General features: G+C 39.4%; 1 long non-coding RNA gene across 5 annotated transcripts in view; it reads right to left on the bottom strand.

Annotated features, from left to right (window-relative positions):
- Window positions 1-24,615, bottom strand: part of LOC101935975 (uncharacterized) — a 175,797-nt gene that overhangs the window by 7,317 nt on the left and 143,865 nt on the right. The window contains exon 7 of one of the 5 annotated variants that reach the window (XR_010590253.1): window positions 19,706-21,652. The exons of 2 other annotated variants lie outside the window; for them this stretch is intronic. This is a non-coding gene — a long non-coding RNA (uncharacterized LOC101935975). Of the gene's footprint in view, window positions 1-19,705; window positions 21,653-22,146; window positions 22,273-24,615 lie in introns of those variants that run through there. 2 more of the 5 variants (XR_006175176.2, XR_006175171.2) reach the window with 2 other exon arrangements.

Genomic DNA, 24,615 nt, shown 5'->3' with positions numbered 1-24,615 from the left:
TAGTTGTGGACATATTTCGGTGATTTATACTATTTAGATGGATAAAACATACACTAAGAGAGGACTCTAAAGGTTTGTCGATACAGAGAAGTTGCTGCAAAATAGTTAGTTTAAAGCACAATAGCTGTTCTGCACTAACTTCATGGATTGACTTAAACCACTCAAAAAGCAGTCAATGCTGCATAAGAGTGTCCACACCAGGCGCTAGTGCGGCATAGCTATTCTATTCTGCACTAGCTCTTCCAGAATTTTCCCCCATGTGGACAAGTCTTAAGAAGTACTCCAGATAATGTGTTTAACACATATTTACTGAATCTGCTTTTAGGCTGGCCTTAGATGTTCTACTCAATTTTTAAAAGGTTGCTTGAACAATGCTACCATGATGCTAGAACAATTTTCTCCCTAGAGATAAAGAAAAAAATATGTTTCACAGAATGTTTCATCCTAAACTTTCATTAGGCAACATTAACAGTAACTCTAGTGGCTGTCTGTATTAAGAAAGTTTGTTGAGAAGTTGGTTGTGAAAGACATCTGTTAACACAACAGAATGAAAATTCAAGATTTGTCCAATTTTGGTGCAAATGAAATTTTGTTTGCTGAAATGGAATGTACTGTAGGGAAAAAATATGTACAAGGACTCTTGAATTCTTAAAAATCCAAATATTCTGGATTAATGCAAAACATTTTCAGATCAAATAATCAATACAAGTTTTAGTTAACTGAAAACAAACGTCCAGAAGAAAAAGTCCTCCTTGAAATGATTACTATTACAATACATAAGAAAAACCACACTGAGATTTGGATAAACAGCGCGGTCCAACTCCAGATGACCTTCAGTGGAAGATAGGCATGAGGCCCAGATTTTTAAAAGTATTTAGGCATTTCTCTGCTCAGCATTGGAAGGTCTAAGGCTTAGTAACCTAAATCCCATTAGAACCTTGTTGGCTGTCAATGAGACTTAGGCTCCCAAGTCAGTCATTCCACAGATTCCAAGCCCAGAAGGGACCATTATGATCATCTAGTCTGACCTCCTGTATGAAACTGGCCAAAGAACTTCCCCAAAATAATTCCTAGAACATACATTTTAGAAAACATCCAGTCTTGCTTTAAAAGTTGTCAGGTGATGGAGAGTCCACCATGACTGTTGGTAAATTGTTCCAAGGGTTAATTATGGCCAATGCTGAACAGAGAAACACCTTTAAAAATCTGAGCCCTAACACTGTTAGGGCTTGTCTACATTGCCCCACAGTTCAGAGTATGGAGGCATGAATAGCAGTGCACACCAAAGTACTGCGCTATAACGTCCCTGAAGTAGACACTGCAGGCACAAACTAAAAGGTTGCTACTTCACATTAACGTAATCCTCTTGCAAGGGGATTACATTACTGAGAGCCTAGAACCTTTTAGTTCACCCCTGCAGCATCCACACACTGGGAAATTACAGTGCAGTCCTTTGGTTCACAGTGCTATTCAACCCCCGCATAGGCCAAACTGTGGGGCAATGTTGACAGGCCCTTAGGCTCCTTTGGCAATCCCCGCTTGAATAATAGAGAATCATAAGTGCTGAATAAAAATATTATGAATGCAGTACATAACACCCCCCCACACACACACACGCCCCACTGAACTACGACTACAAAGAAAAATATTTGAAACAATATTATACTTTTGTATCATTTTGTATATATCGAGTTAGATATTACAGTCCGTTTTAAAATGATTCTCATACATCAGAGTAAAGGTTCCCTGTTGTAAACTCAGTTTGCCCCTATTGTGCATAAACTGCTCTTAATTTTTTTTAAGGTATGTTTAATGAAATGAAGTGTTAACAATGTGTCATTTATGTGCCCTGTAGTTGATAAGTTGTTGTTTCCTGTCTTTTGGAGTTTTGAGTCTTAATATGTCTTAGTTGCTAAAACAACTTTAAGTCTCAACAGTAACGTTTTTTGTATTGATTATAATAAATAGAAATGATTGAGAATCACATGTAACTTACAAATAATTATCAAACTTTTTAAAAATTAGCAGGTATACATGCAGTTTAGGAATATAGTTACAAACGATCAAGAAAGCTGTTTGGAAGAACTGGAAAACTGTATACAGTTTGTCACAGGTTAACATCATATTTAGATTTTTCTTATCCTTGTGTATGAGAGCTTAGATTTATTGCTACATTATAAAAGGGAGGGTGCTAATTAATTCCTGCCCTTTTGATTATAAACTGATTCAGGATAATTTTAAATGCTTGTTTTTTTCACCTGCATAGAACAAATATGTGTGTGTGTGTGTACACACACAAACATATTTATACTGATAAGCTGAGTGTGAATGTGAGAGTTCTTAAAGAATTTATTTGAACCTTTTGAATTTAGTCTTTCCAGAAAATTGCTGATATTTTTCTTATGTAATATTATTTTTTCCAGGACAGGAGGATAATTCAGAAAGGGTACTTCCTGCAATTTGACTATGGGTTCAGTTTTGGTTTTTTTATTCCTCTGCGTCCATTAAGTGGGTTATAATTAATTTTATATCAAATTATTAAAAATAATCATTTTGATAATTATAAATAATTGTTTTGAGACAAGATCTGAGAGGTGGCCCCACTACTAACAATCTAGAAGTTGTTTAGTGTAGATTAAGAGATATCAGGGTATGAGAGAGTCAAGGCTTCAGTGCATGAGTGTCTAAATACAGATTTAGCAGCCACAATATCAGATATGTTCCGGAATCAAAAACTATGTTTTAAAGCAATTAGGATTGAGTAAATGTGAAAATAAATTTAAAAGTAAAAATTGAGCTAATAATGCTGGAAATAATAATTATCGGCTCTTTACAGGTGATCTGGATCTCAATTCCACAGTCCTTAGTAACTTTTTTTTAATATATATATATAAAAACAGTTGTTATAAATGAGAAGTTGTACCTAGTTGCATTTGGAAGCTACTTTCTAATTAATAATAATTTCAACAATGACTATCACAAAATAAATTCCAGGGTAATTTCTCACAGAGCATGTAATTCAGTCAGCAATAGAATGCCATTTAGACTGTGATGCTTTAATTGTGAGCTTTTGTCACATTCACTCATAATTAGGCTACAAAAAGCTAACAGGTACATTCAAAGAATATATGTATTACACACTGTAAATATTTTTTCATAGTTTCATCCTTTAGAGATACTGTACTTTATTGCAGGGTACAATATATAAAGTTTCTCATACACAGTTTAGAAATTTAATTAAGTATTTAGTGGCAGAGTCTGCCTTCAGAGTATTCTTATAGCCCATTCGCTAGAACAATAAAACAGCTTGTGACTTTAAACCAGCAAAATAAGAATGTTACTGGAATAACTTTGTGCAGAAATAGTGACTTTTCAATTAACTTGAAAACGTGCTTTAGCTAAGCTGTGGATGAAACTTTTGCCATTGGAGAACAAATGGCCAGGCTAATTTGCTGTGATATACTTGGTAGTCAAATACATACTATACAGTAAAAACAAAAAAGGAAATATCTATAGGTAAAATAAATGGTAAAAAAAAGTTTTTAAACATCACTGTTATAAAAGTATGGGGTTTTTTTTCTATTATAGTATCATCAGTATATCCTGGGATGTTTCAGAGTAGAGCCGGCCTGTTGGCAGAGATATTTGTGACAATTTAAACAGATAATTAGATGTGTTAAATAAATGAAAAGCTGAAATTACTCAAACAAATTACTCAGTATAGTGGGATAAAAAACAGATCATAAGAAAAGTACAAGTGACACTTTTCTCCCTTTTTCATTTCCATGATTCATTACTTAAATTAATAGTAAGGATTTTGATTTTTGAAATTATAAAACAACAAAATATGTGGAATGCATCATTTACATTTTTGAGAGTTTATAAACATAATTAAAAGGACCAAAATTATATTTTCAGCCATTATTATTTAGGACTCTGAAGAGTTTGTTGAAATGGAGAACTATTATTTGAACCAAGCTGAAAAATATATCTTGACATACTTTATTCAGTGTATCATCCAAGGAAGAAAGTTACAAAGCTGGTAGTTATTGCTGGTACATTTTGGGCTAGCATCCCAAAAAGGCTAAGCAAATGTGAGTTTAGCATTTTTCAGTCTTTCTCCATCTTCAGCTCTTAGCAATTACAAACTAATAGAATCGCTCAATTAAGATTTTAATCTTGCCCCTAGCCAATGTTGTTATGTGTTGGTTTTAATACTAACGAATGTATGTGCTTTGATATTCCTCATGGTTGCATTACCATTTCCTGTTGGGTAAAATTGCGTTTTGTTTTCTGTTTGGTTTTCTTAAAATATTAAGCCATTTTAGTCAGAGAAAGATTTATTTTTCTACTGCTATTGTTTAGAATGTTGCTTCACTTGACCTATTCAGATTTCAGCCAGCGCTCTCTATATTTTTCTAATATTTGCATTTTCACAATCAAATACACTTCAATGTGTTTTTGCAACTGGCAACTCGCCCCCTCTTCCCCGTTCCCCCGCTATACACACACACACACACACGTACGTCATTCTGGAAATTTTATTCCAGCGCAAAGATTTCTGCTTATACAGTATGTAGACATCATAGTTGGCATAATATATTCCAGAAAAAAAAGTACAGAAACCTACGAGCTGAAATTAGGAAGTTCTAGCCAGTGAGTCAGATTTCTAATTTCATAGTGAGTTGGCAACTCTAAAAGTCAGAGAGAGGGGAGAACAGTGCTTATATACAGAGGGATAGACTGTGAACGCTTTCCTCATACTAGAGAGCAATTACCAACCCCTGAGTAGTCCCATTAGAGTGAAGGAGACTACTCGAGTAACAGCTTGAGTGAGGGCACCCTCACCTTCTTTGTGTCTGTAGTAGTTTATGCTCCTCCCTCCCGCCACACAAGCACATATACCAATAAAAAACCAACAGCATGCAACTCTCACTAAATATTAAATACAGGAAGGCACTTATTCAAACAGAGCCATTTAAGTATATAGCCATGTACATTTTAAGTGAGATGCTCCTTACTGGCATCACACTATTGTTACTAGTGTGATGGGTGAGCCTGTTTGGTGGAACAGAGCAATTCCATCCTGGGTTGGATGCTTGAGACAGTTACCCAGAGATCCCCTTCTACATGAAGACAAGATTGTTGTTTGTTTTTTATGTAAACTAGGGCAGAAAAGGCTGCTTCGCATAAAGAGGTAGATGAAAAAAGAATTAAGATATTCATTGCAGCTTCAGATAACACCGTATACTCCACTTGCCAGCTGCCCAGCCCTGAGGACTGTGCTGCTGCCAGCAGCAGCAGAGAAGTAAGGGTGGCAATACCATACCATGCCACCCTTACTTCTGTGCTGCTGCTGGTGGCGGCACTGCCTTCAGAGCTGGGTGCCTGGCTGGCAGCCACCACTCTCCACTCTGCCTTCAGAGCTGGGTGGCAGGAGAGTGGAAGCTTCTCTCCACTATAAATAAATAAATTAAATAATATGGAGATATACCTATCTCATAGAACTGGAAGGGATCCTGAAAGGTCATCGAGTCCAGCCCCCTGCCTTCACCAGCAGGACCAAGTACTGATTTTGCCCCAGATCCCTAATGGAGATATCTTATCTCCTAGAACTGGAAGGGACCTTGAAAGGTCATCGAGTCCAGCCCCCTGCTTTCACTAGCAGGACCACTCTCCAGCCACCCAGCTCTGAAGGAAGCACACAAGTAAGGGATGCATGGAATATACAACTGTATGAACACAGCAAAATTTGCTCTTTATACCCTGACCAACTAAAAAAAATGTGTGATTTCTCTGTGATTTAAGTAGACTCCTATGATATGTCCGGCGGAATCAACTTTGCTAGTTATTCATTGCTGTGGGTAAAATGTGGACAACAAGGTTTTTTTTTTGCTAAAGCTTCTCACCCTCCCTCCCCCCTGTTGAATACATTCTGTACCCCCCTGCTCCCCAGTTTGAGAACCTCTGAAGGGAGGTTCTCTTTACAAGGACTAAGGCAGGCTGAATTCAGACTTTTTGTTATCCCTGAGCTTCTCTGTTCAGAAGGCACTGGGTAACATCTGAAATTAACGTATTTCCTCAAATCCCCTAGATCTGACAGAATGGTTCTATGACAGAAGAAGAGGCAGATCTGTGTCACAACTAGGGTAAAATGATATTTCCTCTGGGTCGTCTGGTCGAATCCCACAGATATAAAGTGAAAATATGAAACACAACTCACTTTGAAGATAGAGATGAGCTCAACTATTTTAGCAAACTTGAAGTACAGTGGTGAAAGTAACAGTGACTTCCCAGTGATTTAGCATGAGTTTTCAATGAATTTCATTAGATTAGTGTGTGTTAAAAATGTACCTTCAAAATGTGGGGGAAGACAGGAGGGCAGTTTGGATGGCTACCAGTTGGCCAGGTATGTTTCCCTTTTTAATCAAATTCTAAACACAGGGCCAGAAATTCCTTGAATAAAATTGACTACAATATGCTACCCAGGAAATATACTTTATTATAGAGATAGCCTATTTGTAGTAATTGCTAGCATCACAAATATATGGTAGCGGCACATATTTAGGATGGCCACTGGTAAGGAGGATGTTCAAGTGTTAGAAAGTCCCTACTACTCACAACTGCATTGGAGGTGTACTGTCAAAAGGTTTCAAATCTGTATTGATCTCATTTATGAACATTACACATTGCCAGAAATACTTTGAAAAGCTAAACAAAAATAATGTGTTATTCGCACAATACATATGGACTCTATCCTGCCAGGTGCTGATCACTGAAGTCAATGGGACTACTCACATGCTTAAAGTTAAGCACTTTGAAATGCTTTGCCTGAGTAGGTCAAAGTGATCAGTACCTTGGAGGACTGAATCTTCTAGAGGTAAATACTGTAGGTCAGATCCTCAGCTGGTGCACAGGGGCATAGCTCCATTGATTTCAAAGGACCTACACTGATTTACACCAACCAAGGACCTGGCCCAGCATGCTCAATGCTTCTAAAACAGTACCAGACTGACAGCCCTGGAGACTGTACACAGAATAGGCATAGTGTGTACATTGTTTGGACAAGAATGCAATGTATTTCATATACCATGTACATACAGAACATGCATTTATTCCCTCTTTAAATTTACAAAAGGGAGATTTTCAAAAATGCACAAAGGGGAGTCAATGGGAGCTGGCTGCCCAACTCGCCTTAATTTCTTTGAAAATATCCTCCTCAATTGCTATCTGTGCCGGCCCAGAGGTACTGCATCTCTAGTCACTGCAGTAATCTGTCATTTCTGGCAACAGTGGCAAAGAAAAGCATGATGTGGAGGATGTCCAAGTAGAATGGGTCGGATTTTCAAAAGTCAGTGGGACATGTGCACCTCAGTCATGGAGCTGCTTTTCAAAAACCATACCCCATATCCATAAACTGATATGGAAACCCACATATCTTGCATAGCACTTCAGAACTGATAGGCTTGCATAGGTGAAAGTGGTGCACAAAATGGTGTATCAATATGGTGTAACATACATATTTTCTAATGGTCCATAAAATTGGAAATTGATGAAGAGTCCTGGCATAAAAGACTTACTCTAAGGGCTCTAGGTTGTCTGGTCTAGCAGTCAAGCTGAGCTGGAGCCCATTCATCAGGATGGCAGTCAATGAGCAGGGGTCAGAGGAATCACTAGAGCCTGGTTTAATTAGCAAGCGTCAGTGTCAAAGTCAGGCCTAATCAGAGACCAGAGATCACAGATAGTACCAGGCTGGAATCAGGAGGCAGGAATCAAGGTCAGAGTCAGGCCAGAGATCAAAGGTAGTACCAGGCAAGAGTCAGGCTAGGATGGAAGGCAAGGTGATGCCTGGAGTCACAGCACGCCCAAAGTCTGTGTTCTTGCCCAGACAACTTCCTGGGGCACCCTCCAGGGTTAAATAGGATGGTTGGCCAATCAGAAAGCTGCAGGGCACTGTCACTCTGGCTCCCTTGGATGGTACTTCCTGCGATGCCTATTCTCCACAGTGCTCGCTGGGTGTAGCTCTGCATGGCCTCCCAGTGGCACTGTGGGAACATCTGCTATCCCAGGCTCTGAGATGCAGCTTCTAAGCCCCACATCCTTATCCTTAGTCACAATGGGTTAATTACCTGGCACACAAACTCTAGCCCAAACTGGGTCTCTTCTGAGAGTGAAGCATTGTTTCTACAGACTTGCACTTATATTGTTTCACTTTAACACTAGATCTTGACCTTACTAGAGTTGTACTAATATTTTGCCATCAGAACTCAGCTATATTTTGCCAATGACAGTTAACAGTGTAATTAACACTGTAATTTCCTGAGTCAAAGCCATTGCTATGACAATGTCAAAGTGCTTAAAATATTACAAAAGTCAACTACTGCATAAGCACAGTAGCCAGTTTTCAAAGTTAAAACACTGAGCTCACTCTGATAGTTTATATAATGCGCTAGTCCAGTCACACTGTGGACTAACTTCTTACACATTTTATTTTATTTTATTTTATATTTAAATTGTCATTTTTTGGCTGTTGCTCCATAATATAATTGTTCTATAGCTCCAAAATATAGTAAGAAAATTAACTTTATAATGGACAAACTGATTAGACCAAACTGTACAATATTTTTTTTAATTTTTCTAAGTTTTATCTCTCTTTCATATTTCTCAGTTGTTCACATGCAAACATTGGACTTCCATCATCTGACTCCAGCTAGAAATGTACCAGGCAAACCCATCATCCATCAAAACATATTCCTATGCCTTAAAAGAATCCCTCAGCAGGGGAAATCACACGAGTGCTAATTCCAGTAACCATCTTGCAGGGATCAAAGATTGTCTCCTTTATAATATGGCAACACTTAGTTGCAATAAAAGGAGAGCGTTCCAGGTCCCTTCCCGGACACAGGCTCTCTCCACTCAGCCTCTCATGATCAGCTACAGCAGCATCAACAAAGAGGAGGCCCAGAAATAAATAAACTAGAACCAGGGGTGGCTCTATGTATTTTGCCGCCCTAAGCACAGCAGTCAGGCGGCTTTCAGCGGCATGCCTGTGGGAGGTCTGCTGGTCGCGCGGATTTGGCGGCATGCCTGTGGGAGGTCTGCCAGTTCCGCGCCTTCGGTGTACCTGCCGCCGAATTGCAGCCGAAGCCACAGGACCGGCAGACCTCCTGCAGGCATGCTGCTGAAGACAGCCTGACTGCCGCCCTCACGGCGACCGGCAGGCCGCTCCCTCGGCTTGCCACCCCAGGCACGTGCTTGGTGCGCTGGTGCCTGGAGCCGCCCCTGACTAGAACAACATATTAATTTGTTTTTAAGTTGCAAGCTGACTTAGGAGATTTCTTAGTGCATGAGTGATGCAAGGAGTGAGAGTTCTCTCTCTGGGTTACTGCTTTTAAAATGTAATAAAATCATGCAAAATAGCTGCAAAATAGGAGGAGGGGGAAGGGATAGCTCAGTGGTTTGAGCATTGGCCTGCTAAACCCAGGGTTGTGAGTTCAATCCTTGAGGGGGCCACTTAGGAATCTGGGGAAAAATCAGTAGTTGGTTCTGCTAGTGAAGGCAGGGGGCTGGACTTGATGACCTTTCAAGGTCCCTTCCAGTTCTAGGGGATAGGATAGGATAAATGTATATTCATGACTGATTTGTCTGCACCCTTTCAAAATGTGCTGCAGATTATTACAGTTACTTACTTCATCATTAGCCATATTCTTTAATGATTCATAAGATGTAACACATTCAGACTGGGATTTTCAGTGGGCCCAAGAGACTTAGGTACTGAAGTCCCATTGACTTAGATCCTTTTGAAAATTCCAGTCTCCGATTTTAACTACTTTATTTAAAAAACAAACTAGCTTTATTTTAAAAACCATGGGTCCATTTCTCTGCAGTTTTATACTCTGGGAAGTCATTTACAGCTGTGCAAAGTAAATGCAAAGTAAGTGTAAAAACCACTGCCAAATGAGTGTGGTAGCATTTTATGCACATTCGAAGCTCACTTTGCATACGTGTAAATAATAACACAGGGCAGTAGAGAAATAGAGCCATAATTTTTAACTACTTGAAAAGTAACTTGGTCCACCTTGTGGCAACAGAAGTTTTGTACAAAGACTGAGGGTAGAGGATAGCCCTGTAGCTAGAAAACTAGAGTGAGGGAGAAAAAAGGTTTTATTTTATTTCCTTGTTGATTTTTTTTATCTTGCTCAGCAATGTTTGCATGATTAACGTCTCTAGTACGTCTGTTCTGCTCAGGAACCAAAATACTTTGTTTCCTTTATTCCGTCAGTGATAATTAATTAGGTAGTTAAAAACAACTGCCATTCCTTTGCTGGAAACAATCAGTGGTTTCTACTACGCAGTGGTACTCATGCATTACCTTAATGCCAAAAGCCCCAAACCCATTCTTGGCTGGGAATCCGCTTGCCTGGGGAAGGGATGGTCCCTGTAGCACACAGTCAATCCTTGCCAAAGTAATTGGGGCTTGGGAGGGAGTACTGAGACACTCAGAAGTCTGGGCCCACACATGCCACTGAAAATAAAATGTTGCCGCCATTAGTGAGTTGTCATTAATTGTTCTCTTGATGAATGAATAGCTTTGAAGGGGAATTCCCATCTTCATCCCGTAATAATTATTTCTGTCTTCCTGACAAGACAATGTAAGAAATTCACATACGTGGATACAGATCCCTCTTTTATTTTGAATGTTGTTTATGCTTTTATGGGACTTGAAGTATGTACCTTGGCACTGGCAAAATTAGAATTGCCACTACTATTATTTCCTTGGCAGGCTCTTTCCATGCATGTTCCTTAGCACATGACTAGCACTTGGAAAGGGCCTTCCTATAAAAACAAGAACAACATTCACAGCATTGACACCTCTTCTGCCTCCACTAACCTCCCCAAAGACAAAATAACCTGTAACTAACTAATCAATCACACAAAAACAAAAAATCCCTACCCCAAGCAGTTTTTACCCTGAAAAGAGAGACAGAGACTCCATGAAGTCCAGTAGGGACTATTGTTACTGGTTTTATGTGGGATACTCTCAGACACTACCATGATGGACAGAAATAAAAGCCCTATGTCAATGGAAAATTCAAACCTCTCTTGATTTATTGGAAGATCTTAGTTACCAGCACAAGATCACTACCATAAATTAATCTGAATTTGTTTTACTAATGACAGTGGGCTTCTGTTAGCAAAAGCATGTTTAATAACATTCTGGTGTGTAAGTATTCTTCGACCCGAGTGTAATTCATATTGAGCCTACAATAAGTTTTAGCTAGGTATATTTTATTTCTCTAACTTTGTGTATTCAGTTCATTTCAACAGGCATTATTTGGAGCATTCCTTTGAATATACTTCATGAATCATGTCCATTCTGCCTGGTAAGACAAGGTTGGTGAGGTAATATCTTTTATTGGACCAACTTCTGTTGGTGAGCAAGACAAGCTTTCGAGCCGCACAGAGATTTTCTTCAGTGTTTCGGTCATGACCTAAGAACAGCTCTGTGTGGCTCGAAAGCTTGTCTCTCTCACCAACAGAAGTTGGTCCAATAGAAGATATTATCTCACCTACCTTTGTTGCTCTAATATCCTGGGACTGACTCTGCTACAACTATGTGGCATACATTCTGCCTGCTGTTACTTAGATAATTTTTTCACATCTTAGTACTAAGAAGGTGAATACAATGTAAAGGGACACATACCACAGTAGCCAGCTCTTTCTTCAGGTAAACAGAAGACACCCACAATTTATTAATATAAGATCCTAATGTAACACTTCCATGACATGTTTGGGAAGGACACCCACTGTGTAACCTCTGGTGAGTAAAGGCATTTCACTAGACATTTGATTCCCACTGGAAAAAAAGAAAGTTTGTGGTGACTGAATGGCTCAAAAGATTAGTATCTTTTTAGTATTAGAATATCTCACTACAATGCCACATTGCATCTTGGGTTGGTGGTGAGGCTAACCAAAAAGCAGCTACCATCTGATGGATGCTCACTAACCTATTTAAATGAGAGATCAAGGATTGAGAATGGGCATACTTCAGCTGGACCTTTAGGTCAGGACTGAGGCACACTGGGAGACAGTGGAGGAAACTGCCTGACCTGTACATGTTCTGTGAATAAGCAGAGGTCTTTAGTCTCCATGGCTGTCTGCCCTGCCCATTTCTGGAGCACTGTTTTCACCACAAACATTTTCAAACCAGTTTACCAGAAGTGCTTTACTAGCATGGCTTTCAAAAAACAAATCTTTAAAAATAGCTCAAGAGGTACCTATATTTCTGTCAAAATAGTTGCTACCTCAACATTTATAAATATACATGTATAGTTCTACTGCATCTTGTTGTGTTTTAGTTGCAATGGAATAATGCAATCCTGACTGCACTCCATTATACCAGTTCTTTGCCTTTGTTATTTTATTGATTTCAATAGAATTATTCTGGACTTATACCTCTTCAATCAGTCTGACTGGAATCAGGTCCTGTATGTCCTGAAAGTGGTCCTACTATTCTACCAAGAAAGTAGACTACAGCTTTCAAAACACAGTGAAATCCTCTTAGTCCAGAGAATACTATTGGGGCTAAAGTGCTGATTATAACTCATGCTAGCTGATCTTTAGTTTTAAATTCTTAGCATTGGTTAAAAAAATAGCCATGAAGCTGAGGAAGACAGAAGAAATAAACATACTAACTATTGCTTGCTTATCCATACTAGACAATGCATAGTATGCAGAACAGTGAGGGAATTTTGCAGCAAACCATTTTTTGCCAAAAAATGCCAATTTGTCTAAACCCAAACTGTTCATGAAACAAGGTCAATTTTGTCAAATCTCCCAACTAAAAAAAATTCCATTTCTTTTTTGTTTGAAATTGTTAAAATGTTCTGTTTCAACAATTTTGAACCAAAAAGTTTTGGGGGTTTTGAGTGAAAATGACTTTTTGTTTTGAAATTTTAGTAAATTTAGACTAAAAATTGTTTGAAAAGAGAAAAAAGGACAAAAGTTAAATGAAGCATTTTGAAATGATCCAAACAAAATGTTTTGATTGACCCCCCAAAAAAATTCTTAAATTTTTGGTTTGCAAAAATTTCTGAAATTTGGGCTTTTCATCCTGATTTGGGAAGGGAAATTTTTTTTCATATCTAAAAAATTTTAATGAGATGGGCAAACTATTCCTCACCCAGCTCTAAAATGGCTTTTACCTGAGGTCTGATCCTATTCCTGACAGAGATGGAAAGATCCCTATTGACTACAGTAGGAGTTGGACCTGGCCCTTGCTGATTATGTCTCATCAGCATTTGCCAGAATTTACCACTGCCACACACAAATCTGTTATCATCCACTGTTTGTTACTGCAATTTATTGACATCAGAAAGGCTGAATCAAGAAACTGAAGTTATAGCAAACTATAGAAGGTCACGTTAGTCCGTAACACATGCAATATACAGAATACATGATGGTGAATAATAACAGCTCATGAGTAATGCCATCTGTTATGAGGCCTGGGAGGGGCCACATTGAGATTACTCAATTAGGGCAAACTGCAAAGAATGGGACAGACAATCCCCAAAACTGGTGGATATTCCAATACTTAGATTTACCAAGCCAGCACAAAACAGCTTCTATAATACCTTACTAGTTACACAGAAGCCAAAACACAGTTCCTTTAAAAGCAACCCAGCTTTTGGGCTCCCTCCCAAAGAGCCAAGTCAAATATGAAAGTTCTACCAATCCCAAAGATCAGACACATTACCTCCCAAGTTAATGGATATTCCAGATCTTACCTAAATACACATTTACAGAAATAAAAAGAAAAGAGAGTATTTGTTAAAATATCAGTATACATATAGACATGAGTACAGTGCTGAGATCAGTTTAATAGTAGAGATGGTGAGCTTTGTAGTTGCAAAGAGTTCTTTCAGAATTAGTCCATAGGTTATAGTCCAATGTTCATAGGGTGATCCAGATGGGACTGGTGATCTCAGTCTTACAACTCAAGCTTCCCTTACATAAAGCATCAAGCAGATCCGAGATAAAAAAGGATCAAGACCAAAGAGACATTTATACAGTTCCTGGCCTTCTCTTGACAGCACAGAATCCTTAGGCGAACAAAAGGCAATCATTGAGACTTTGAAATAGACCTATTTCCTAAGCATCACCAGTAATTAGCTACAGGAATTAACATAAGGCAATTGCCTGTTTTTCACCATTTGCAGGTGATCTGCTACATACTTCAAAGAGAAATCAATACAGTGATATCACTATATTTACACTTCATTTAAATGTTAAGATCTCCATTGGATCTCTGAATTAACAGAATACAGCATAGACAGTAAATGTTCGATTACATTGTTAACTTCTAATAATATATATGTAAACACACAAAAACACAAACATTATCTACCAATATGTCTCTAGAGGTTGAATTTGGGTCATTTATCCTGCAGGATGCTTAACCCTTTCTGGCCATGTGTCACACCATCATTCCAATCTACGTTGATAAAATATTTATACCACACTGTGCCATTTTTGTAAACTCCCTATGGTAATATTTTGCCAATGCCCAAAATACTGATATGGGATTAATAAATCCAACTGTCAAATACAATTGGTCACAGGAAGATAGGATGTTTAAAGGTATATATATGTTTAAAGGTATATTGAATTGGTAAATATGCTTATTCTTCCAGTGACAAACTCCATGATATACAAACAGGAATTACAAGGAATAGATCCTCTGTGTAGATGTGTGTGTGCTTGTATTTGTGTACTTTAAACTTCTTCAAATACTTTCTTAAAGCCAAATGGCTAAACTAGGAACAATATACAATATGCCCAGGGGAAGGGAAAGCAAGAAAGAGTTCTGATGGTTGTGAAGGCAATAAAAGGTTCTAGTATATATGATCAAAACATCCAAGATGAATAGACAAAAATAAACATAGTGTTTCAAGTTATTTTTAAAAAATCAGAATGAAAAGAAAAATAAAGAATTGGTTAAAGAAGTAAGGCATCTAATGAATTAGAAAAACTCATGAGGAATATTACTATAGACAAAAAACCCAAACAGAGAAATATGAATTGAACAACAAAATTTGGACTTTCAATTTTATGGATAGAGAAACTAGACAAAGAACATGAAAACCTAACAGGAGCGGAAGGGTCGTTCACATCAGTTACACCAGTTTTGTCAGACAGTTACTATTTATTCTGCCTCTGATTTCTCTGACTTTACTGATGATTGTCAAGAACGTGATTGTTCAGCTTCAAACACTTACCACTGGGCTAATGGACTTGGCAATTTGGGGGCCATTTTTAGGCTGTTCTACATGAAAAATATTAGCCTACATAAGAACTTGTAAAGTCATTTCTTAATATAGAGGATACATGAGAACAGAAGACCTGCCATACAGGGTCAGACAGCTCTGACTAATCATAGATCATCAGGGTTGGAAGGGACCTCAGGAGGTCATCTAGTCCAATCCCCTGCTCAAAGCAGGGCCAATCCCCAGACAAATTTTTACCCCAGTTCCCTATATGGCCCCCTTAAGGATTGAACTCACAACCCTGGGTTTAGCAGACCAAAGCTCAAACCACTGAGCTATTGCTAGACCAATCATCCCTCTAGCCCACCATACCATCTCCGACAGTGGCCAGTACCAGAGTTTCAAGGGAAGTGACAGAACATGGTAGTTTTGGAGAGATCCACCGTGTCTTCCCCTTCCAGTCAGAGGCTTAGGGTGACCCCGATCATGGGGTTACATCCTGACCATCTTGGCTAATAGCCACTGATGGACCTACCTGCCATGAGCTTATCTAGTTCTTTTTTGAACCCAGTTATACTTTTGGCCTTCACATAATTGTTAAGGACAAAACTCCAGAAATCTGGAGATTCTATACATGCAGTGATGCATTTATTTGCATATTGTTGAAAATAGATGACATTATGTGCATATTTTGTCTTCTTTTCTTTAAATGAAAGAGTTGTTTTCATTTCTCCTCCTGCTCCCACTTCCTCACCACAGCACCAAGAGTTTTGCTGCAGCATTAGTGCCAACACCATTTGTTCAAAAATCGTGAAATAGATTAAAACAGTAATGAGATTGGCGAAAAATCATGAGGTTCTTTTTTATATATATTCATGTTATTTTTGATCTGTTCACTGATTTTTGAACCCTTATCGGGAACTGCCCCTTTTTTCCTCTCTGAATTTCAGGAAATTCAACCAGAAATAAAAAAAAAATAATTGGGAGAATTGCTTACTTATACTTTTGTTTTACATACTTGCCAATATATTCCAACATAAAAAGAGTATATTAATGTTCTGTAAATATGAATAAATCATAATGGGCTTAATCTGAGTGCTCTCAGTCCCTCCACCCGGGCCCACTCAATTAAGTCCTTAGGTCACATATCTTTCTCAAATAATTCTATATGTGCCCCCTGGACATGCAGCCCACCATTAATTCTGCTCCCCACTGTACATATAGACAGCCCCCCCCCCAGTTAATTCCCTGCACAATTCATTCTGCTGTTAAACACACACCCAGCCCTCCCCATTAATAATAGACCCGCCCCCGCATCAGTCCTGCCTCCCCAGATCCTCCCAGCTAGTTCTGGCCTACCATACACAGCTCCCCGAAAGAGTCACCATCCATCTATTTCATACATTAACTCAGCCACAAACATGCCTCTTGCCATGGTCTGTGGTTGGGGTAACAGCAAGAGCAGGGGCCTCTTCACTTCCCCCTCAGGTCTTGGAGAAGGGGGCAGCAGCAACAAGGGCCTCTTCACCAACCCTCCCTGGGCACAGGGGAACAGCTGCCTGATTAAAGGGGGCCTCTTTACCCCCACCATGCCCACCTGGAAGGCGGAGGGGCAGCAGGAACATGTGCCTCCTTACCCCATCTCCCTGGCCTGGGGGGAGGACAGCAGCACTAATTATGGCCCTCTTCTTCCCCTGCCCAAGCTGAGGGTAAAAGAAGGCAGCATTGGAGGCTGAGGAGTCAGCAGGAAAAGCAGCTCTTCAGCCGGCTCCAAAAGCAAATGGCTGGAGGACTTGGGTGGGGGCAGGAACAACACCTTATACAACTGCGTAGGGACCAGGATGTCTCTCTAACATAGAGCAGCTTGGTCTGGCTGCCTTTAAGCTGGAGGTAGGGGAATAGGGAAAGGGCCTCTAGCCACATAGAGCCCAGTAGCAGGGTCAGAAAATCCATGGCCTTCAGGGAAAATGCAGAGCACTAGCAGAACTGGCAGGTAACCTGGGGCTGGCTCTCTGCAGGCTGGGGAAGATGTAGGGGAGTGGAGCAGACTCCCGGGATCCTTCTCTGTCTCCTTCTTCTTCCCCTCCCCCACAATGCTCACTTTTTCTCCTATTTAGCACAGGACTAAGTGTGTGTAGGGAGAGGGGCAAGAGGCTGGTAGGAGCTTCCTCTCCTGCCCCCCAAGTTGGCTGCCAGATGCTGCACCTCTGCTCAGCACAAGAAGGGTTGCCAACTCTTGCGGGGGGGGGAGGAGAAAGGAGCACTCCCCTTCAAAACAAGCCCATTTCAGGGGGAGGGGAGCGGGGGTATTTATATAAAGTTCATTTTTTTTAGTAGTTCTAGTTTTGCTGCATACAACATTAAGTTACACATTAAAATATTAACATAATAAATGTGTGCATACTTATAGTATTAAAAAAGGTTATCCTCCCTCTCACCATCCTCCATGGTCTCTGTTGCCTCAGTGTGGTACATTCTCGTGTTGAACCGTTGAAGCATATCCCAATGTGGGACAAACAATTGGACCATAGGATGTGTCAGTGGGTGCGCCAGAAAGTTCGTGAATTTGGGTGGGTTTTTTTCATTGAACAGGAGTGGGGATAGGAACATTCTAAAATGCTAATGCTGTGCATACACATTGACACTAGTCAATCACTGAAACCACTCCCACAACCATCATTAAACTATAACTTTGTGCTGAAGTCACCTATCACCAAAAAAGCCAAACGAAGCGACCTCTAAATAAAACAAGTGCAATAAGCCACAACCCATGACTCTCAAAACAGTAAAGTGACTTTTAAAAAAACAAGCCCAATCCCACTTATCATAACATATAACAATATTATTATAACATTGCTTTACTGATGGCAGCCACAGCTGCGGCCACTCAGTCTCCTGACAGTGGCCTCTGGTGCTATGAGGCAGAACTGCCACATCAGTGTAACTGTCGAGTGTAGTGGGGTCTCCAGAGCACTATGATACACTCAGTCCATGATAGCCTGCCACCCGGTGTCACCTACCATGCTAGCGCCAGGCACTATATTCACCCCTCCATCCAATGACACTGGGGAAGCACATGATCTGGATTGTCAGCACTGTAATATTTGACAATGTTGATATATAAAGTGTCATCATTTAAGCCCGGGGAGATAAAGGGAAGCCATCTCCACCTGTTAGAGCTGTCTTTAGGGAGGCAGGCTGGCTGCAGAGCGGTTCAGATTTGGAAGGTGCTCTTCACAACATTCATGACTTAGTGTAATATTTGGTAAACTCACATGTGTTTTCAGTGAAATAGAGCTCTTTTAACAAAAAATGAAGCAAAAGGCAATAGTGTTGGCATCCAACATGAGTTTTGCCATAGCTGAACTGAAGGTTAACTGAACTTGTAAATTATTTATATTGCTTTATTCTGTACGACCTTTGTGGAAAAACATAAACCCAATGTTTCTCAGATATTGATAATTACTGCTGGGTTAATTCATAGAAGCATTTGTGAATATTAATTTGAATAACAATACATGAGCCAGGGTCACAGGATCGGTTTCTGAAAGTTTCCCTAGTGATAGTATAAACCAGATAACTTATTCAAGAAATTAATTACCCTTCCTCAGTAGTGTCACAACTACCCCCCACAAGTCATTGCTTTATCCTGTCTTGAAAGAGGCAGATGCCCACAGTAGATCTATGTACTAGGAAGTAAAGTTCCTACATGCCAGGTAACCTTCATCTTTAAGGAATTGTTTTCTAGTGCATTCTGCATATAAAAATTATATTACTTGTTTTTTTGTGTGTGTGTCTCTAGGCAGCATTTGGTCTATCAAATAAAGTTTTCTAGTCATCCCCCTTAGAATCACAAAAAGTGATATTATTGCATTACATTTTCTTCCCCCTCTGCTCCCCAGCTTTTTAAAGGAAATCCAGTTGTTAACTTGGACTCTCCAAAAGAGAGTATTGTTTAGTCTTCAAACTTATCTTAATAATAGTTTTACTCCAAGCCTTGTAGGAAAATCTTATAATAATTGAAAGATATTATTAAATGATGATAGGGGTATGATACATAACATATATTAGAGAATATTTTCTGCTACTATATTGGAACATTTTGGTGACTATTTAATATTTTGAAAGCAATGAAATTAACTAAAACATGAATGTCCAGTACCATGTGTAAAAGGTACAAATGAATACATTGAGTCTAGTGGTGATCTCATTGTCATTGTGTAACACCACTGATTTTAATGGAGTTGTACTTGACTTGCACTGGTATAAGTGGGATCGGTATTAGAGTCATTATATCATGCTAGTCAACAAGCCTGAGAAAATCCCTTAACTAACTCCAGATAATGCCATTGTTTTTCTGGAGGTTTCACATTTACAAATAAAGCTTTTATTTCAAAGCCAGCTATTGAAAAATGTAAAAGGCAGCAACAAAGCAAGGGTTTGGTGAAGCATTTTATTGGCATCAATCAGCAGACCATATAAAAGAGTCAGATCCAGTAAATCAGACCTAGAATAAGAAAAAAGTCAAACAACAAAAATATTCTCATCAAAACTATGATTTCGATGAACCCTTTGCCCCAGTGTAGGGTGACCAGACGTCCCGATTAAATCGGGACTGTCCCGATTTTTCAGTGTTTGTCCCACGTCCCGACCGATCTCTGGTCGGGATGCAATTTGTCCCGATATTTCGCTCCACTGGCACTTGGCCTTTTTTTTTTTTTGCTCTGCCAGCGGCCCCCTGGTGTCCCGATATTTTGTTCCTCTCATCTGGTCACCCTACCCCAGTGAGACAACAGAAATTCAGAGTTACTGCATAAGGGTTTGCAGGAGTGGAGCTTTAGCTTAAAGCAAAATAATATGAAATAATCTATCTCAAACTGCTCAACTGAGAAGAGGAACAAAACATAACAGTGATATCACTGATGCCATAATTGAATACTGCATAGCAATAAGAAAAATGATTAAAATAGTCAATACAATGAATATGGGTAGGATATACATAATATGCCCAGGTAACACCAGTTTTTAACCTCAACACAACATTGAAAAATGTAATTAACTAAACAAAAATGTAGTTACAATATTTGATCACCTCTCTTTCTAATAGCTTTCCCCCTGTAACATTCCAAGGACAGCCCATATTCTCATTCCTAAAGATAGAATAAGATACAAAATAGATGTTCAGAAGTCATGTGATGATCATGCTATATGAACATAAATAGATGAGAGGAAAGGCAAATAAATAAATATATGGGGTGAAAAAGTCAAGAACACTCCATGGAGTATACAAGGAAAGGCTGGTGAATACAGTCTTTCAATTTGCCAGTATGCTAAATCATTTTGCTGTGTTCAGATAAGGTGGGTGCTGGTGCATAACAGACAGGTAGATAGATACATTCAATAGACATACAGCTTCTTTTACATTTAACATAAACATGTTCTGTTGGAGAAGCAATTCTTTATCAGAAACTGATAAAGTGCTATTATCATTGATTCCACCAGTGTGCCATGAAATCATTTTTGGGCCAAATCCTCCTGGCTTATCCATAGAGATAGTCTCATTGAAGTTACTGAGTAAGGCTAACAGGATTTCGCTCATTATGTCACTAAGATTTGCATTTAATGCCATGTTTTTACCTCAAAGTCTAGACCACAGATGTCTAGAGCATTTGCTGGGAGGGTGCCACTTTTAATATCTTATTTCTTCTCAGACCATCTTACTTATTCATTCACTCATTTACTATTTCTAACACCATCAGTTTACAAGGGGGCAGGTCCTGAGAGGTTCTCTTCAGAATTACTACTGCTATTGATGGCACTGTGAGTTTCTAGCATTCAGCCTTCGTGGTGTGGTCATGGCAAGAGCAGGAGTGGTGAGCTGGGAGCATCCAGCACCTTGCCTGGTCAAGGGCCAGCAAAATATTTTCAAGGGACTGTGCTAACCACAGCAACTTAAGCAACACTTTAGCTACTCTGTGATATATCAGGGGTTGTTTTGGCCCGTGGTCAAGTGAAGGATCGGAGAAGGCATGAGTCTGGCACAATTTAGGATTAAATTAGTAGTTTTAGAATGCAATAATCAGCTATCAGAAATTTTACATCATTCGGAACGAGATTGGGCTATTGCTGCTGAACTGGGTAATGAGACATCAGAGTAACTGAAATGGGTCATACAGTCCTTCCTTTCTGGTGAAGGTATGAAAACCCTTGGAGAAAACAGAAATTCTGCAGGCACTATGCTGAAAAAAATCAAAACGTCTAATTTTTCCATTCAACCAAGTTGTGTGAGTCCAGGTCAGCTTCAGACGGCAGTACATGATGATGGAGCAAGCTGACCTTCTCTGGCACAGACATGATTTCCTCCAGCAAATTAACCTTTTTCTCACCTACAGAGAGAACAACAAAAACAAAACAAAACAAAACAAAAAAAACCCACCCATAAATCAACTGGTAAACCTGTTATTTTAGAAAAGAGTGAATTCTTCCAATATACCCTTACATCATTCATATAGACAGAAAAACAATTACAAGCAAATCAGATTCCTTCTTTAATTGATTATGTTCACAAGTCCTCTCTCAAGAAGAAAAGTTGCTCTGAATCAGCCAATATTCTGATGCCTGGTAAAAGCAACAACATACCCACCCCCTGATTTTCTTTCCTCCAACCCAACGTTATAATATATGGAAAATGTAAATCTTTGCAATTGCTTTGACCTAAAATAAGACTTTCAGATATGGAGTTTTTAGGTTATCACAGTAAAAAGACCATCTTAACTTTTGTAGGTGAAAAGCAAATACAACATATTAAAGTTTGTGCTGTTTAAAAAGAGCAATGTAGCTTCCTCAAAGGGGAAGAGAGAGAGAGAGAGAGAGAGAGAGAGAGAGAGCCTATCCAGCACCATGCAATACAGGTCATCATGTCAAGAAACAAGTCCACAGAATGTCAAAGAACATTTGAATTTCCATTTCCCAAGTAGCCAGTCCTTTCCTGGGCTGGGAAGAGGAGCTAGGGGAAGGAAGAAAGAAAGCACCAGGTTACAATTAAAAAACCTCTTGTAATCTCAGTGGTCAATCTTGGCAGTGTTCCAATCATTAGCACAGAGGTTTAACACGAGCAGGGCTAGAGAACAGTCTCTATTGCATGCTTAAAATTGACTTGGAACCTGGCAGAACCTAGCGCTAAGTAAAGCAAAACGAAATGACAGAATTGACATGCCTGAAGTTGGTGCAGCAACCCACTTGCTCAATTTAAAATACTAGATTGGTCCACAGTTTCAGTCTTTTACTCATGGATCCTAATCCTAGTCTAATTCACTACATATTCTTCTCCACTAGTTAGCTATTAATTTCCTGAGATGAAAAATGTTCCAACATCAAGCACCAAACCTCATAGAAAATACCTTCCAGTGACACTTGGGATCTTCTCACACGTACTCTGACATAAAAAGCTTTGAGGCTGAACATAACCAGAACTACTTTCATTTTCTTCTTATGGGGTTTCCTGCTTCTTTATGCAGACTCTAGCCTGTCATACCACCTACAGAATGGAGTGCTAGAATGGCTTTCAGATTAATTGCACTGTTTCCAGCATGTAGAATGTTGCAGTTCCACTGTATGCCTCATAGCAGGAGCTGCTGCGTCTTGGTAACTGTCACATATTATAAGGGGGAAAAGGTTGAAGTCAGACTCTTTTCTTATCATCAGAACTGATTTGAATGTAAAATAAAAGTTATATTCAAATGTATACCTAATTAAGAGCTGTTTCTTTGTAAAATGGTTCACATTCACAGACCTCTGTGCTTCAGATGCTGTGGAAATGTGTAGCTCTTGACTTCACACTTAACTAGCCTAGTCATCAGGAAATTGGCTTGGTGAAACCCTTTTTCATGCTGATCTTTAGGCCGGGAATATGGAGAGGTGGCTTGGCTTCAAGCCTGTTTTTAAGCTCTAAGAGATTTTGCTTACAACATTTTAAATAAAGAAAAAAATCATCAAGTTCAACATTGCCCCTGATTAAGGAGGAGGTCTGCCACAGGGTGGGGCTAAACAATTAGTCATCAGACATGTCACAACTTGCAGTGCTGGCTACATGATCTGCATGTTCAGCAACAGCTTAAAAGGGTCAACATGCAGCTGGGGAAACTCAGTATTTGTTTTTCCGAATTACGTGATTTACTTTTTCCCCCTTACCCAATGATCCTTCTATCTCCATCCCACTCCATCAGCTCGACTACCTCCCTATTCTCTCAATGCATCTGGCCTCCTGGAGTGCAATGTCCCCTCCATAATGTTTTGCTGGCTGCTCTCTGATCCTCTCCTCCATCTGAACTGCCTCTTATAGGCAGGTGGGGGAGCAGGTGGGCTGTCAAAGTCATTAACATGAAGTCTCCACCATTCTTCTGCTCCTAGTGGTCCAATCACAGAGCCCGATTCACCAGTCCATTATTCCAGTTCTCACTGCTGTAATGCCAGTGAATGCACTGATTACTCAAGCCAACTGTTGTCGATAAGAAAAAAAAAACACTTGTGCCTTTGCTAATTTAAGATGACTAGATTGCACGTGTGCAGTGTCAAGATCTAAGGAGAATGAGTTAAGAATGAGTTTGTCCATGATTGGCAAATGGCAACAAAGTAGCAAAAAAGGCGTCATTATTGTAGTACTTATTGAAAGACAGTAAACTGGGCATATCATCTGCCATTTAGAAAGAAGCTCCAGAATTTCATTATATAGTTGTGGAGAAAGTCAGGTTTTGGTTCTGCTGAATCAGACTATCAGGCTGTTACTCCTCCTAACTTCTCTTTACATTTCTTCTAGAGAGACTGATAAAGCAATTATCAAGGCACATCTCTTATTGGTTGTCATTGCATTTGCCTCCCACATGAGCAACTTCCAAGGTTTTAAGCGGCAGCCACTTTGTCTCTTTGTACCCCCCTTTTTAGGGCTTTTTATAAAAGTCTGGCTGTTAAATAATATTCTGCTCAAAATAAAAGCCAAACAGCAGAAGCCAGATCTCTCTACTGGCATTTGTAAAGCTGTTATATCTCTAGGGGGTTGTGATATTCCCATACTGCAAGTCCTCACACTGCACACCTGACTCTGCTAACACTCCCATTGATCCTATGGTGCTTGATATTAAATGCTTCTCATTGATCCAATGGGATTTTGCCTGAGTCAGGAGTGCAGGACTGAGTTTATAAAGAAAGGTGTATTTAAAATGATCAGCACTCTTTTTTCTCCCTTCACTGTCAACGGCCTTTTCTTATTTCACTGATAATCACTGGGATGTCTAAAATTCTGCTTAGTATCTTGATTGCATTGTCTCCCCGTCTCACTTTGGGCTAGTTGCAT

Source organism: Chrysemys picta, chromosome 9 (genome assembly GCF_011386835.1).
Source record: "Chrysemys picta bellii isolate R12L10 chromosome 9, ASM1138683v2, whole genome shotgun sequence".
NCBI classification, from domain to species: domain Eukaryota; kingdom Metazoa; phylum Chordata; order Testudines; family Emydidae; genus Chrysemys; species Chrysemys picta.
The sequence above is the reverse complement of the archived record's forward strand: the minus strand, read 5'-3'. Positions and strand labels throughout refer to the sequence as shown.